At 39.1% G+C, this 14,619-nt stretch overlaps 1 protein-coding gene and 1 long non-coding RNA gene across 27 annotated transcripts in view; one reads left to right on the top strand and one right to left on the bottom strand.

Moving 5' to 3' along the window:
• LOC120573258 (receptor-type tyrosine-protein phosphatase delta) overlaps positions 1–14,619 on the bottom strand; it is a 363,765-nt gene that overhangs the window by 204,765 nt on the left and 144,381 nt on the right. For all 26 annotated transcript variants that reach the window (XM_039822875.1, XM_039822879.1, XM_039822873.1 and 23 more), the window contains exons 6-7: positions 12,331–12,440; positions 2,415–2,458 (exon numbers count right to left, since the gene is read on the bottom strand). The gene's annotated coding sequence lies outside the window, so the exon portion shown is untranslated. The remainder of the gene's footprint in view (positions 1–2,414; positions 2,459–12,330; positions 12,441–14,619) is intronic.
• Positions 1–14,619, top strand: part of LOC120573266 — a 254,868-nt gene that overhangs the window by 194,112 nt on the left and 46,137 nt on the right. The gene's annotated exons all lie outside the window — the stretch shown is intronic.

A 14,619-nucleotide genomic window follows, 5' to 3' on the forward strand; every position in this document is an offset into this window, starting at 1 on the left:
TCTTTCTCACACACACACAGACGCATAGCTTTTCTCCACACATGTGAGGCACTAATAATAACTTTGGCGTTCTGGTGAGTCAGCTTTCTTTCCTCAGGCAAGGATAAAAGTAAAACATGGTGCCTTTATTGAGTCTGAAATCACTAACTGTGGAATTCCCAGAACAGGGCTTTAGCTCAGCCTGTATTCCATTCACTGCCAAGATGCCATGTGTCCACAAGATCTAATATTGTGTTGAAAGCAGGTGCTGATAGAGTGATAAACAAGCCAGTAAACTATTTATGGCATTCGTATGGAAGACACACAGTTATAAGAAATATGTAGTTCTGAAGAGCAGAAGAGTTGTAGCTGAAAAACTTGGCTCATTTCCATTCCAATATGAACTATGCATTTTTTTTAGATTTATTAATCAGGTGACAAAATTAAATGTTCAACATGTTCTTAAAAGTATGACGTTGCCAATTTTTACTTTATTTACAACATTAGATATTTCATATACCAACTTTGTGTTTCTGCAATTAAGTTTATATACTACTTCTAATTTGTTTTGCCAAATTGGCAGGAAATGCAATAGTCGGATAGCATTTATTTCCAATGAGTGCTGTATTTGTGCTCTGCATGCAAGACGTAGAGAGGTGGTCGAAGTACAAGGTGCGGGACTGGTTTAGGCAAACTAAAGCACCTGTGGCTTGCATGCCGCAAGTCATTGGCGATTTTAGACCCTTTTTAGGGGGGGGCTCAATTTTAGTTCTTCAAGTTAGAGTTTGCGAACTTTTCTGTTAGTGACAGAAGACAAACAATTACAGGTTCAAAGGGCTTGAAACAGGTTTAATATGCTCTGTCGCTGTCGCCGATGCTACGCACCTGTAACCCATTCAAGGAAAGGGTTAACAGAAACATAGTTTTGGCCCAATCGGAGGTGGTTGTGCCAGACTCCCGCCTTTGGCTGAGTCTCTGTCTAATCTGTCAGAGGGAGAGCAGGAGCATGGTTGTGAAGTTTAAGATTGGTATTCCCCAGAGAAGAAGTTGGTCATTTCATGGTGCAGATTAGAACCCAAATTGAAACGTAAGCATCTAAAATTGCTGAATGTTAGAACATTGTGTCCAATTTGTCGATATTACTGTGACTTATAAAGTGTCAGGTTTTGTTCCATCATAGTGTTAATAGTGTCAAAAAACGTCAGTTGATGTTGTTGTTGTTGTTCAGTAGCTAGCTCAGAGGTTATCGGCTAATGAAATTCCTGATTTGGCAGGGGGGAGGTTAACACTTTTGCAAGGCACCGTGTCACATTCTCATTAGGGGCTGAGCCCCCCTAAAGCTCTGATCCTAGAATCGCCCCTGCCTCAAGTTATACTTCCATTAAAAACAAAGTATTTCTTGCATAGACATTGTTTGCATATTGGTTGCCGGTTGCATATACTTTGAATGCCTTTTGCATTAGTTAAAGTTCATCAACACAACAGAAGTGAATGGAATGTTGTTTGTAGTGCTCCCAGAATTGAAATATGGCATTTAAAAAAATCTGAATCAACATGTGCTTGTTAGTCTAAATTACCAAAAGGAAAATTATATTCATCTCCATTGTATAGAGGCAAATAATGATTTGAGTGCTTCAGAGTTTTTAATTTAAAGACATCACACTTTTTGCCCTATTTGAGATAGATGCTGTTTTCTCAATATATATCATGTCAGTTAAATCTGTCTCTGCCAAAACTTAACCTGCATATGAGCCTTAAGCCTTCCAGACTCACCTGTCCTGCAGTGACCCCTTACCCCTCCACCTCCCCATCCTGCATGTTTCCGAAACACATTCCATCCAGCCACTTCATTCCCCTACTTCATCCTTCACATGTTCTCAGATTTATTTCTCTCTATCTCTCTACCCTGGTCAGCCCACTTCCCTCCCTCCATCTAGCCTATCTCTCTGCTGCTCTCCTTGCTCAGTGACAGTCTCATCACACTCTATCAATCAGGCTTGTGAGGCCCGGGCACAGTGCAGCACAGCATCGCACAGTCCTGGTCCCATCAATGCCAGTCAGTCTCCCTCACTCTCTCAGTCACTTTAAAAAGGTTTAGGTTGCCAGATATAGTCTGTTTCCCTCCCCGCCCTGCAGGTCAGGAGATGGGAGGGATTGAGCGGGAGTCGAGATTCAGCTTAGCACTTGATTTGATATCACTTGACGTATTCTCTGTCCTGTGCTCACACTCAAAATATAAAAGTCCTCTTTTAGACCAAGATGGATATTGGAACACATGATCAGCTTGAATCATAAATTCCGAAAACATAAAGAAAACGCAGCATGTGGGCGCCCTTGATGTGTCGCATGGATTTTAAGCAAATGGGAAATGATGCAAAACAGAGGTCGGAACATGTTTGTCCTAAACTCATCAGCTATTCTTTTCAGTCTCTTACCTGCGGCAGGCCTCATCCTGTGGTTGACGTCTCAGGAAAGAGAACTGCACAAATGAGAAAGACAGAGAAGAACAGGATAGGGATGAATAGCTTAATCAGCCTGTCTTCATGTATGTGGCGTACAGAGCGGCATTTTCTGTACATTTATTACAACAGCAATAAAAATAAAGTACCAATAAAGTTTACCATAAAGTATTTGCCATAAAAACTCTTATTGTTGTTGTTCATTTAATTAGTTAATTACTCAGCACCATTACGTACAGAATATATAGTAAAGACATTCAGGCTACTTGTTTCGCAACCAAACTTCAGTTGAGGGAACAGAAGATTGCATGTGCAGTAGAGAATGACTTAACCACAGTTATCGATTGGCTTTGTGAATTATAATGAAAACAAGTGTAATTACATTTTCCTTTAAGTAGCGCAACAAATTAGGCTTGTGAGTTATTCTGGAAGCGAAAGAGGGGGGAAAAAAGTCTTGCATTTAATGTGCTGGGAAGATTTTCTCAGGCTATTTTCTTGCTAAATGCATTAGCAGATGCTGCTGTGCCCATACAAGCCTGTGGTCTAATATTCTTGTAAATGATTAGCTACTTATTTAACCAACAGGGGAAATGTGCTTTGGGTGGTTACAACAAGAATTAGTTGGGAATAAACATTTTCTTTTTTTTTTTTTTTTTTTTTTGCTGCAGTGGGTGAGCTTTAATTTGACTCATTATCTTTCTAAACATTATTGTGGGGCTTCATGGCAGTCAAATGAGATGATTAGCAATGATGATTATGAATGTCATGATTATAGTAGTCTATCTGCTCCAAACTTCTCATTCATGCTGATTTACAGTCAATTTTCTGTGTGAATGTAGTTGGCTGATTTTTATGTGAAAGTGAAATAGATAGCAAATAAGCACTGCATATGTGGTTGCCTTGAAAAGGTCCTCATGGACATTAGTGGAAACAGAATCATTTATTTACAGTTTTAAGGTCGAACGTGCAAATGACATGGAAACATAATTACCCAGGTGAGGATATGACGGGTTCCTAGCCCCTTCAACCTGACTTCATCAGCAGTGTGTGTTTGCTAAGTTCCTTGTTATCTGGTTTCTCTCTATACACCCTGTTCATGCTAATGAATCCACAAATTAAATTGTAGAACAGAGGAATACTAGGGGGCTTGCTGTTTTGATGTGGTGAGGAATACTCAATTACGCTGGATTTGGCCTCCGTAATTATTACATTATAGCTAAGATAAGTGTTCAATGGCAACAAATGCTTTGATGGACTCCATTCTGTAACAAAGGCAACGGGTGAGCAAAGACGAAAATGCCAGAACAGAAGAGCGAAGGGGTGAGAAAATAAGCAAAGGAGAAAAAACAGCAAGTGAGAAAGTGACAAGAAAGCTATCGCACGGGAGCTCCTGTCTGCAGCAGCCATATTTCATTACACAGCACCAAAGCTTAGGAGGCAATCAAGCATATTTAGCCATCCTCGTCTCGCCCCAAAGCAATTATTACTCCCCAGTTTTTTACTGTGCTTTGCCATGGGGAAAATGAACCGCAGTACTTATCAGCTCAATGCATACACAAGTGACTAGGGTGGAGGACATGTAGGTGTGTGTGTGTGGTGTGTGTGTGTGTGTGTGTGTGTGTGTGTGTGTGTGTGTGTGTGTGTGTGTGTGTGTGTGTGTGTGTGTGTGTGTGTGTGTGTGTGTTCACGCGTGCGAGCAAGCAAGGCCATGCGCGGACGCTTTGTTTATGTTTTGGGGAGGTGTTGGAGGGGAGGGTGGAGGCGAGCTGACCACTAGTGAGAAATAGGTTACCTTTTTCAATCCCATTAGCTCGGTAACATCAGCACATTTAGGGGCAGCAGGCGGAGCGAGTGGAGATACAGAGATAACCATAAACATGTCACCAAAAATGCATTGTTATTTGCATTCATATTGGAAAGAGCCAAATTGATGTGGGGTCAAACAGGGAAGGTGAGGGTTTATGACCTGTGCATAGCTCTGCTGTCAGCAGCTCTGATCTATCGGAGCGGCCAGCCTTGTCAGGCTTTACGCCTGATTATATTATCATGGCTGACGATCAATGCGAATGAATGATCGTTCATCCACAAAGGGGAGTAGAAAGAATAAAGCAGAATGCAGACGGTACATTATTTAGCCATACAGTGAATAGAAATGCATTTCCCATCCTGAAGTCATCTAGTTAAGTGATTAATTGCATGGCAGTGCAACACAAAACACTTTCAAAATACTTTGGCCGTCTCTTGCTTTTTTTAAGTCAGTCTGAGTGTTTTTTTAAAAATATTATCTAGCCGTAATAGAGTTAGGCGACAGAACTGTGAAATAAAAAAACAAACATACTTCACTATTCTGCGGGTTTTGAGCAGTTAATGTGCAGTCATTTGGGTGGCACCGCCGCCAACTGCAGCATTAGTCCCCATCTGGGGACTTGTGTTTTGGTGAAAGTGCTTCTCCATTTGTGAGACTCTTCAGTTCTGGGCATCCTCCCCAAGCCCATAACTCAACATCCCTCTATCACTCCCATGCGACTGGCTGTCATAATCATCAGCATTATGCTACCTCAATGGGCCTGATTTACAAGTCTGGACATGGCACCAGCTCCGCGCCAAGGGGTAAACATGAGGCGGTTTGCTACCGCCGAGCCTATTTCTCCCTATATAATGGGTGGGAGAGACCCATGTTCATAACAGAAACGTAGCTTTTAAGATCTATGATTTGTTTACAACACTGCAAATAAAACTGTTAAAAAATGATGTATGTATAAAAGCAGTCATCTGCGGCATAACTTAGGATGCAATGTAGTTTAATTCAATGTAGATTCAAGGTGTGATTTTGATTTGATCAGGGACTGTATGAAATTATGAAGGGATGAGGTGGACCTTAAGTCAGTTTTTTTTAAAGCAAGGCCCTTCTGAGAGTTATTAATAATATGATTATAATTATATTTATTAATAATATAATTACTATAAAAAACAAAATAATGAAGGGGTGATCTGAATTTTTGGGGGGGAGAGTTGGGATGGTCATTTGTTTTCTTACCTGATATTTATTTTTTATTTCGTCCTTCCCTTGCAAGATGTTTTGTTAAAAAAAAAAAGAGGATTAGATTGTTCTAAATTATGGTAGCTTCAGTGTGTGCGCCACATGCTGAGGACAGCAATCCTGTCTCTGTTTGCCCATCATAATCAACCTGAAAGGCCAATATATCAGTTTTTAAAAACATTAGATCTTTATGGATATAAGTGATTAAACAGTTTATCCACCAACAGTCCCTCCCACCTTCAAAAAAGTTATATGTGCCCTGATAAGTTAGGCAATAATACAATTTTTTTTACTTAAAAAATAGTGTTTTAAATATTCACCTTTTTATGTTTTTCCTAAATGTGACAATAGTTATATTAAATATTAAATTAAATATTGATAATTGCAATTTGGATGTACAAATGGAGGCTGTGAAAAATATTGTTCCATAAAGAAATGATTTAAATTCTATGTACAGTACACCATCTTAAACGCTTTGCATTTTGTCTCTTTTAATTAATTATGAAAAGAGTTGAACCAATTCAATATTATTGTCATTTTTTGACGCATTGGGGGGAGGGTGTTAGAAGTGCAAAGAAATTATTAATTATTAATAACTCTCAGAAGGGCCTTGATTTTTTTAACTAAGACATGAGGTTCGCCCCCCCTCCCAATCCCAGTAATTTGAATACAGTCCTTTACTCTTAATAATAACACATATGTAGTTAAAGATTATAAATAATATGCAACGTCCAATCAAATTGTATGAAACTATACCTATTCTCTCTGCATATGCAATATCTAGACACTATCACATTGCTTTAACTATTAAAAAATAGTGTATTTCCTGGAGTAATGATAAGTCTTATGTCTTTGGACTTTGATCATACTTTTTTCACCTTGAGGCAGCACCTGGCCCTTCCCTTAACCCTCTCGCTCATTCCATAATGTTATATTAGCCCATATTCATCCACATATTGCACCTGCTAAGTGATAGGCCACATAAATCAATTTTATATATATATACACACAATAACTGTTATATGCGGCTTCCAAACCGCCTGCTGATAGCTGCCATTTCTTATCACTCCAGTTAAATATAGCACCGTTATGAAGGCACTCTCGCTTGCTGTCTAAATGGAAGAGACTGAGAGAGAGGGAATGCATTTTTGTTCAAATTACTTAAGCTGCCTACAAAGCTCTTTGTAAAGCTGCATGGTTATGACAATTTACTGAAAAGAGAAGGCAATCTTGATGACAGAGAATCACCTATATTCTTGTGGATTTTACTCATTATGTTGTCTGCAGATACTGTGATTCCTGGGTTCATAGAGTAAGTATTTGATTTTTGCGCATACAATAAATTCATGCTGGTGAATATAATCATGAAGCACAAAAATGCATGCAGCTTTCTTACAACTTCAGGTGAAGTATTAATATCCATAAAGCAACATCCAGATTCTTCTTGCGATCGCTCCGTTACAGGGCACATGAATAAACTCTAACCCTCCCAGTTTCTTTATATTTCTGCCTCTGGAATGTTGAGAGTAATTCTGCCATCTGCGGTATTAATTTGAAACGCCTAATACGTAAGCTAATCAAGCATGTTTATTTTTCCTCTAGTTGAGTTGTGGGCTTTAACATTTGCGAGGAAATGTGTATCCCGTGGTTAATGAACTAAGCTGAAATGCACTCTCATAACGGTGAAGTGAAATCATTGAAAACACAGAGTGCAGATCCACCATCTCTTTAGCACATAAGGTTCCAGCAAGGGATAATTAGATTTTTCTCCAAATGGCATCAAGTGTAGGCGTTGGTAGGGAAGGCCCGTCGGCAGACAGTGTGATGTAGTGAGACCATTTGATAGACAACAGCACAGCAGGAGAAAGAGGAGAGGAAGTGGGACTACAGAGCCAAGAGACACTTTCTCTTTCACTCTCTTGCTCCCAACTGCTCCCAGTGCCAGAGACATGGGCTGCTGCACAGACAGATGGCGACGAGGTGTGTGTGTGTGTGTGTGTGTGTGTGTGTGTGTGTGTGTGTGTGTGTGTGTGACGCGGGGTGAGTGTGTGTGTGTGTGCGCACGCGAGTGGTGGGTGGTGGGTGGTGACGCCATCCAGCTTTGTGCAAGTGTGAGAGATGGAGTGTGGGAGATATAAGGGGAGAAAATGGAGGGAAACACACTGCAGAGGGTGTGTGTGTGTGTGTGTGTGTGTGTGTGTGTGTGTGTATATGTGTGCATGCGTGCGTGCGCGCGCAGTGACGTTCTCGTGCAGGCATTAATTCACATGCTCTTTTTTTATTCCACATCCAATTAGCTTGTGTACTTCATTACAGCAGCAATAAAAGTTCATTTGCGTTGTCACTTTGCGCTCGGCCGTCATACTGCGCAACGTAGACGTTGCCAGTAAGGGACCTCTCCTGATGACGAGAGGCACACCTACTGTAGGAGCTGTGGGTGTGAGGAGGATGTGTGTGGAAAGATTTTGTATTGACAGACTGCCATCTACTGGATTTTACTATAATTTCAATACATAATGTTTGCTTATCATGACTCCTCTTGCATACAGTATATGCATGGATGTATTTCCCTTTAATTATTGTGATGTACTCTAATTATGCTAACTTTACGCACATATCTAAAGCTTCACGGATGTAAAGCATCCGGGATGTTTGTTACATATTTCTCCTTTCTCAGTTTATTCTTTCAAAGACAAGTTGTGTTCCTCTGATGCAGACCTTTACAGTTAAAATTAGGACATTTTTCAGTAGAAATTCACCTGAACATTGAGAAAAGATTCAAATTCACAGTATTGTGAAAATAAATCTTTAATAAGTTGAATTTGCAACTAAAGAGACATATTCTTATGTATTCTTAAATAACGTCAAGTAAGCTAAATTACTGCAACCTGTATTTTTCTTTTGAAAAATCATAATTAAGTTATCTTTTTAAAGTTATATTTGGTTTGGTGTAAAGATAAATGGGAAACCATTAATAAAGAATCAATATTCATTTAATGTGTGCATTTAAATCTATAAGGCTATAGCAAATCGAAGCACATGGAGGCCAATCACTTTAAAGAGGGGAGGTAAATAGCACAGCTTCAGATGGAGTCACTTTAAGGGCAAATGATGATGCACAGCACCATCTTGTGGTTGTATCACACTGGATAAAGGTTGGCATGACACCACAATTTGACTGAAAAATATAGCCGAATGTAGAAATCCGGTGATTCAATTTGAAGCCAGGATATCGACAGTTGACATCAACAGTTTAAACAGCTAAAATAGCATTCCTCTAAAAGTTTGACACCAAAGGAGATATTCAATATTTAGTAAATTAACATTTCTCTTTCACTTCTTGTGGGGAGTGTAATCGGATTAAGTATGCTGAGGTTTTAATTAAATGGATCATCAACACTTGCTTTTGCCATGTAGACATGTACCATATATGTTTGTTCAGTGATATGGATTGAGGAACAATGTAATTAATCATGTATATAAGCAATGCTATTTCCGTTAGTGTTTTTGTGTTTATTTTTCTGCATGCACATGTGCTCGTATTTGGGTGCTTGAAAGTGACTTCTTACAATGCATTTTAAAAGAAAAAAAAATGTCATTACCTGTCACGCGACTAATAAGCAGCCAGTGTGCGGTTAATAGTCATGAAATATGCACCGGACTTAAATACCTCATCCATAGTGCCTTGAGATAAATCCAGGCATTTCATTAAACACACGGTAGCTCGGCTCTGCTGCAAAATTTCTCCTTTGCAGAGGAAATAAAAATACTTGTATATGTGTCTTTCCGACTTAATCACAATAGCAATGAAATGTTAGAGAATTAGCACTTTTATTATGACAAATTAGGGAAGGTTATAAATTTAGACCAGGAAAAAATGGTGTAGAAGTATGTAGCTACTGTATTTAAAGAAGTAATTTGGAGGTTATCAAAAGTTGTTTCTAATCATTTAATAGTCTTTTTTTTTATTTTCCTGATCTACTATGGCCAGTACTTCAATCTCTAATCCTGTGTGTTTGTGGCTTAGTAAAGATTTACCGTGGGGAAAATGCTAGCTGCTATCTGACATAAAACAGATTGGATCCATTTTCCAGAGCGTATCTGTCTTTTTCAGACACACGGTTTTCCAAAGAAATATGTCAGCAGTCTGGGGATTATGCTTTTTTGCTAATCACCAAAAGACCCAACCTGTCCGACATTTCTTTGGTTCGACAATGTAGTGCGCTGGGCAAAAGTCCTTTCCCATTTAGATGCTTATTTTTGAACTCCTTTTATTCTCATTGTGTTGGTACAATCAGATGTATTAACCATTGACTTCACGCTCCACTGAGTTACATGATTATGTAATGCAAATGAAACGTGATTTAGCAGAACGAATGTCACAACCTTGTTCTGCTGATGCTGAGCAAATAGACTCATCATCATTCATCCAGATTTTCTCTTCTAAAAGCGAGCACGAGGAGTTGGCACGGTTTACTCTGTTGGGGGATGAACTATCAATCAAAGTATCCTGGAGGTGAATTTCCGGGTAAACATGTTCCCTCTCAGTCCTGCCTCCCGACAGCACTTCCACACACAGAAAACACATTGTGTAAAAATATCATTTATAATATATTGTAGCATAATGGTTTCTAGATTATATATACTGCAGTACACATCTTTGGAGGGCCTTACCCTGAGTCAGGCCTCACAGGCAATTCAGAGTGTGTGTGTGTGTGTGTGTGTGTGTGTGTGTGTGTGTGTGTGTGTGTGTGTGTGTGTGTGTCTTTTGCTAACCGCCGGGTGTTGAGGCCGTCAAGTGTAAGCACACAACATGTGGGATGAGCGTGATGGATTCCTCGTATCGTTGGTTGTTATTTGTGGCATGCCTATAACCACAATTCCCCAGCCACAGCTTATTGCAGGGCGAAGCTGAGCGAGATATACTCTGAGGCTGGCATAGAGCCACTGGACTTTGTAATAATTCATCGGCCAAAAAACCCTCCATGTACTCACCGTGCAATATTTATACCCCACTGAATGTATTTACTCAGCTACATCATCGCACAGGCCCAGGGCAGGGATTTTCTCTTCTGAGAACAGGAATTAGTATTTCAGACCTTCGTTAAATCTGGGAAACATTTCTCTGAATCTGTCCCATGATCACATTGTGTCTGCTTGGATGATGATGTATAGGAGCCAGTGCCTATTTATAAACTTTGCATTTCGTAATGGTTTTAATGCCTACATCTAATCCCTTGTCTACAAATTTCAACTATCTAGTGTATTCATCTGACAGTTAAACTAAATGACAGAGATGTGAGTGATTTTAATAATGCCGACAACAATAATTTAGGGACTACTTTTTGGTAATTATTTACTCAAAGATGGACATTAAGCCACACTGACAGTGAGCGTGTGTCTTCTGTCCCTGTATTAGCTTGTCCTGATATTCTCTCTACTCTATCCGCAGTACCCTGTCCAACCCTCCGTCTGAGCTCTCATTAGAGTTTCTGTCTGTTGTTTGTCTGGTTTGTTCGTGATAAGCCTTTTTTATTCCTCTTTGTTTCCACTTCCCTTTTTTTTCCTTTTTGTTTTTTCTGGTGTTGCTTGATTACCAATGTATTTTCTCCTTCCTCAGAGATTTCACATGTAAATGCTTAATATTTTGCAGAGCGGAGGAGTGCTAATGGACACAAAAAGAAAAACAAATGTTTTGGATTTGGAAACACTTTATCATGGTTCATGGTGGTGCTCTCTTAAAGGTGCAAGCTAAATGCTATGAACATATGTTAGGTAATCATGATGCACTAAAACCTTGATTAATATAGTTTTTAATTACGTTTTCCTTGTCAATATTGGGTATGTTTTGTCTTTGAATTCCAACCAGTCATCCTTCAGTAATAGCAGAATATGAAAGTTAAAGGATTCAATCTATGATTCTGTTTTTCAAGTTTGTACACAAGTGGCCAACATTGAGTGGTTGTCATTTTTAATTTGTTTATCTTTATTTATTAAGGACAAATTGCAAACATTAAGTGTGGTAGTCAACAGGGCTTTTCTATTAGGCCTACCTTTAATAATTATGTGCTCCTTAAAACTTGACACAAACCAATATATGACACACAACTTTTTACTTTGTCTTCAGCTTCGAATAGAGACATATTGTCTTTCATTGTGTTAATCCAATTTCACACCATAATTAGTTTAGTTTGTCCCAAACTCTTTAAATACAACAGGAATTGTACTTTTTTGCACAATATAAGTCTTAGTCTTAACACTCGCCTAGACAAAAGCGGTTTGAACTCTAGACTTTTCACTCATATTGAAACTTCCAAGAAGAATTTGAATTAGATTTTAAGACATCTATATGACATTTTCAAGTAAAATACATCCTAATGTCATTTACAAAATGAAAATGATGTTCTTTTTATACCATTCACAAAATGTAAAAGCTACAATTTATTCATTTAAAAACAACAAAACAAAAACAATAGGGTTCCACAGCCCTGCTGTGCGAACGGCGTAGCTCTTGCTACCGCCGGTTCTTCCAGACTCGGACTTGGACCCCTAATAAAATGTAAGCAAAAAAGAAAAAGGCTCTGCTACACCGGTCGGTGGTTTTTCAATGAAAATGCTGTTCCTATTCAATCTGAAAGCCGCTTTTCTCATATTAGAAGCTTAAAGTGAAGAGAAACGTGTGTCTGCTTATTTTGCAATTAAGCTCTTTTCTCAAGAACTAATGAGATTAAGTCATAACTAAATTAGCTACCACAAATGCTAAGTTCAATATGGAAAACCTTGTCTGAGTAAAACAGCATCCCTATGGATTGTGTGGTTTGATGACTTTGAAAGAACAGGTGTCCAACTCACCAAGAAATGAGGCTCCTCTGTTGGGTTCATGCAGGTGCCAACATGCTGCCCGATGCTGCGGTTTTACCTCGCCGACTCACCACTGAAAAGAATGCCCCCTTTGCCCCCACCTATGAGATCAAAAGAATCAATGGGATAAGGCTTCAATCTCAAATAATTGAACAAAAAATATGACATTAAAGCTGAAGAAAAAATTACAAATGTTAAGAAAACAACCTGGAAGGACTGAAATATAGCCAAATGAGTTTCTGCTATTCTGTCGATAACAGCATCAAAATCAAGAGCATCAACACACTGTTTGCCTGAGTGGCTTAGTCCATCATTTCAAAGCCAAATAAGTCTGTGGCAGGAATGCATTTCTAATATAAGCATGCTTTTTATTGCCTATTTTCAACAACATCCCTATTTATTTACAGTACTGTTGCAAAGAGCAGGAAACATGTAACTTAAAGGAGAAAGCACAAACAAATGTCAGATTATGTAAGTTCTTTTTTTCCTTTTTCTTTTCATGGTAGTGCATTGTGTCTCTGATGCAACCACCTTGCTCGTTTTTCTACCCACCTCTTTTGATATTGCACCCAATATGACAAAAGACACTTCAGAGTAAATATAAGAAGACCAAAGCTCTAACTCTGAAAGCTCATCACACTTCAGCCTCACTGTCATTTGGCAAATTTGACTGTAGTTCCAAAGATGTGTGAAAAATGAAAGGGAAAGTGAACCTACGTTAGCTGTATGAACGCACTGTAAGTCTGAACAACTTTTTTCATTTGTGTAGACTCGTGTTCGCAATAGAAAATGAAAAGAAACTATTGCAGCGCTACCTTGAGGTGATATCCTAGCTCAAAATAATCATCCAAGGTCAATCTAAAAGACTCCACTTTGCATCTCAGTGGCATACCCTTAGTGTTATTACAAAAATATTCTTTGTGTTTTTTTAAATTCATAAGGCTGTATTTGTATAAAATTAACCTCTCAAAAGACATATTAAAGACAGGCCTTAAATCTAACGTGCCCGTGGAATAGATTATGAGCATTTGCATAACATTTGCCTCCTGCGCAGGTGATAAAGCAGTATTAAGCCTGGATTACAGTATTTTATTTTGTGTGTGTGTGTGTGTGTGTGTGTGTGTGTGTGTGTGTGTGTGTGTGTGAGAGAATAGGTGTGTGTTTGTACAATTAATATATGCTTTCTACTGTGAACCTGAATATGTGCATACTGGAATCTGTTATAGCTGTTTTGGCATGCCTCCCTATTGCCAGAAGGGCCAAAGAGAACAGCGTGCTATGCCTGACTGCCATGTTACTCATGTGACCTCATGAAAGTACAAGTCCCTTCAAGCGGTATAATAAATCATCGCAGACGGTGCCGGCCCACAACACATACTTAGATGCACACACACACTTTTTGCTACTAGCCAGAACACAATATATCAAATTTAAGAAATATGGAGACACAATCATATCAGGTACCCTGACCCTTCGAGGTAGTGTGATGGACCAATAGTCAGCTAGGTCACACCACAATGGAAAGCCTCTCTCTTAACCCTGTGGGTGGCCATAGCCATTGAAGTAGCATTGAGCTTTAACCCCTAACCTACTCCTAAGAGAACTCCCACCTGGCAACGTCTACAGTTGGCCTTAAACAGAAGACAGATGAAATGGAAATGTATCCCTCGGGGTTGATAACAAAATATACAACATTTAGAGCCATAATTCAACACAGCAGTAATGCACTGTGGTTTGTGGCACTTTTATCTTTTTCCCATTTATAATTGGCCTTTGCTGTAAAAAAAAGACCACATTTTTCACAGTTAACAGGTCGCTTCTTATTTATTGTAAGCAGTTTTCGGAAGTAGACTTTGGAAACTTTTTTGTTTGGCTGCTGGACTTACTGCTATTCTAAACGAGGTCACCTGCTACTGCTGTGAATTCTGCTTTATATAACACAGCTCCCTCTGTCAGGTGGAGGGCACCTACGTACCCATCGTTCTCGGTAAAGTGGACTAAAACGTCATTAAACAAGTGTCTTTAAAGCCTTTTTTCTGAGAAAAAAGAGCAGATTCAATTTAAATGTAATGCCTTAACGGTTGTTGAACAGGACATTCAAATGGCTTCCAACAGACAACGCGATAGTGACAATTTGGCCGCTGTCGTTTACAATTCTTCAGGCACAAAGTTAGTCTAACCCACTTGTCTGTACTTAACTGTTTTTGTCCTGACTTTCCACTGAAGCTACATTTGTCGCTGTCATCTTTAATTTAAATCACTTTGCCACCTGAGCCTCAC

The sequence above is a fragment of the Perca fluviatilis genome, chromosome 14 (assembly GCF_010015445.1).
Source record: "Perca fluviatilis chromosome 14, GENO_Pfluv_1.0, whole genome shotgun sequence".
In the NCBI taxonomy this organism is placed as follows: domain Eukaryota; kingdom Metazoa; phylum Chordata; class Actinopteri; order Perciformes; family Percidae; genus Perca; species Perca fluviatilis.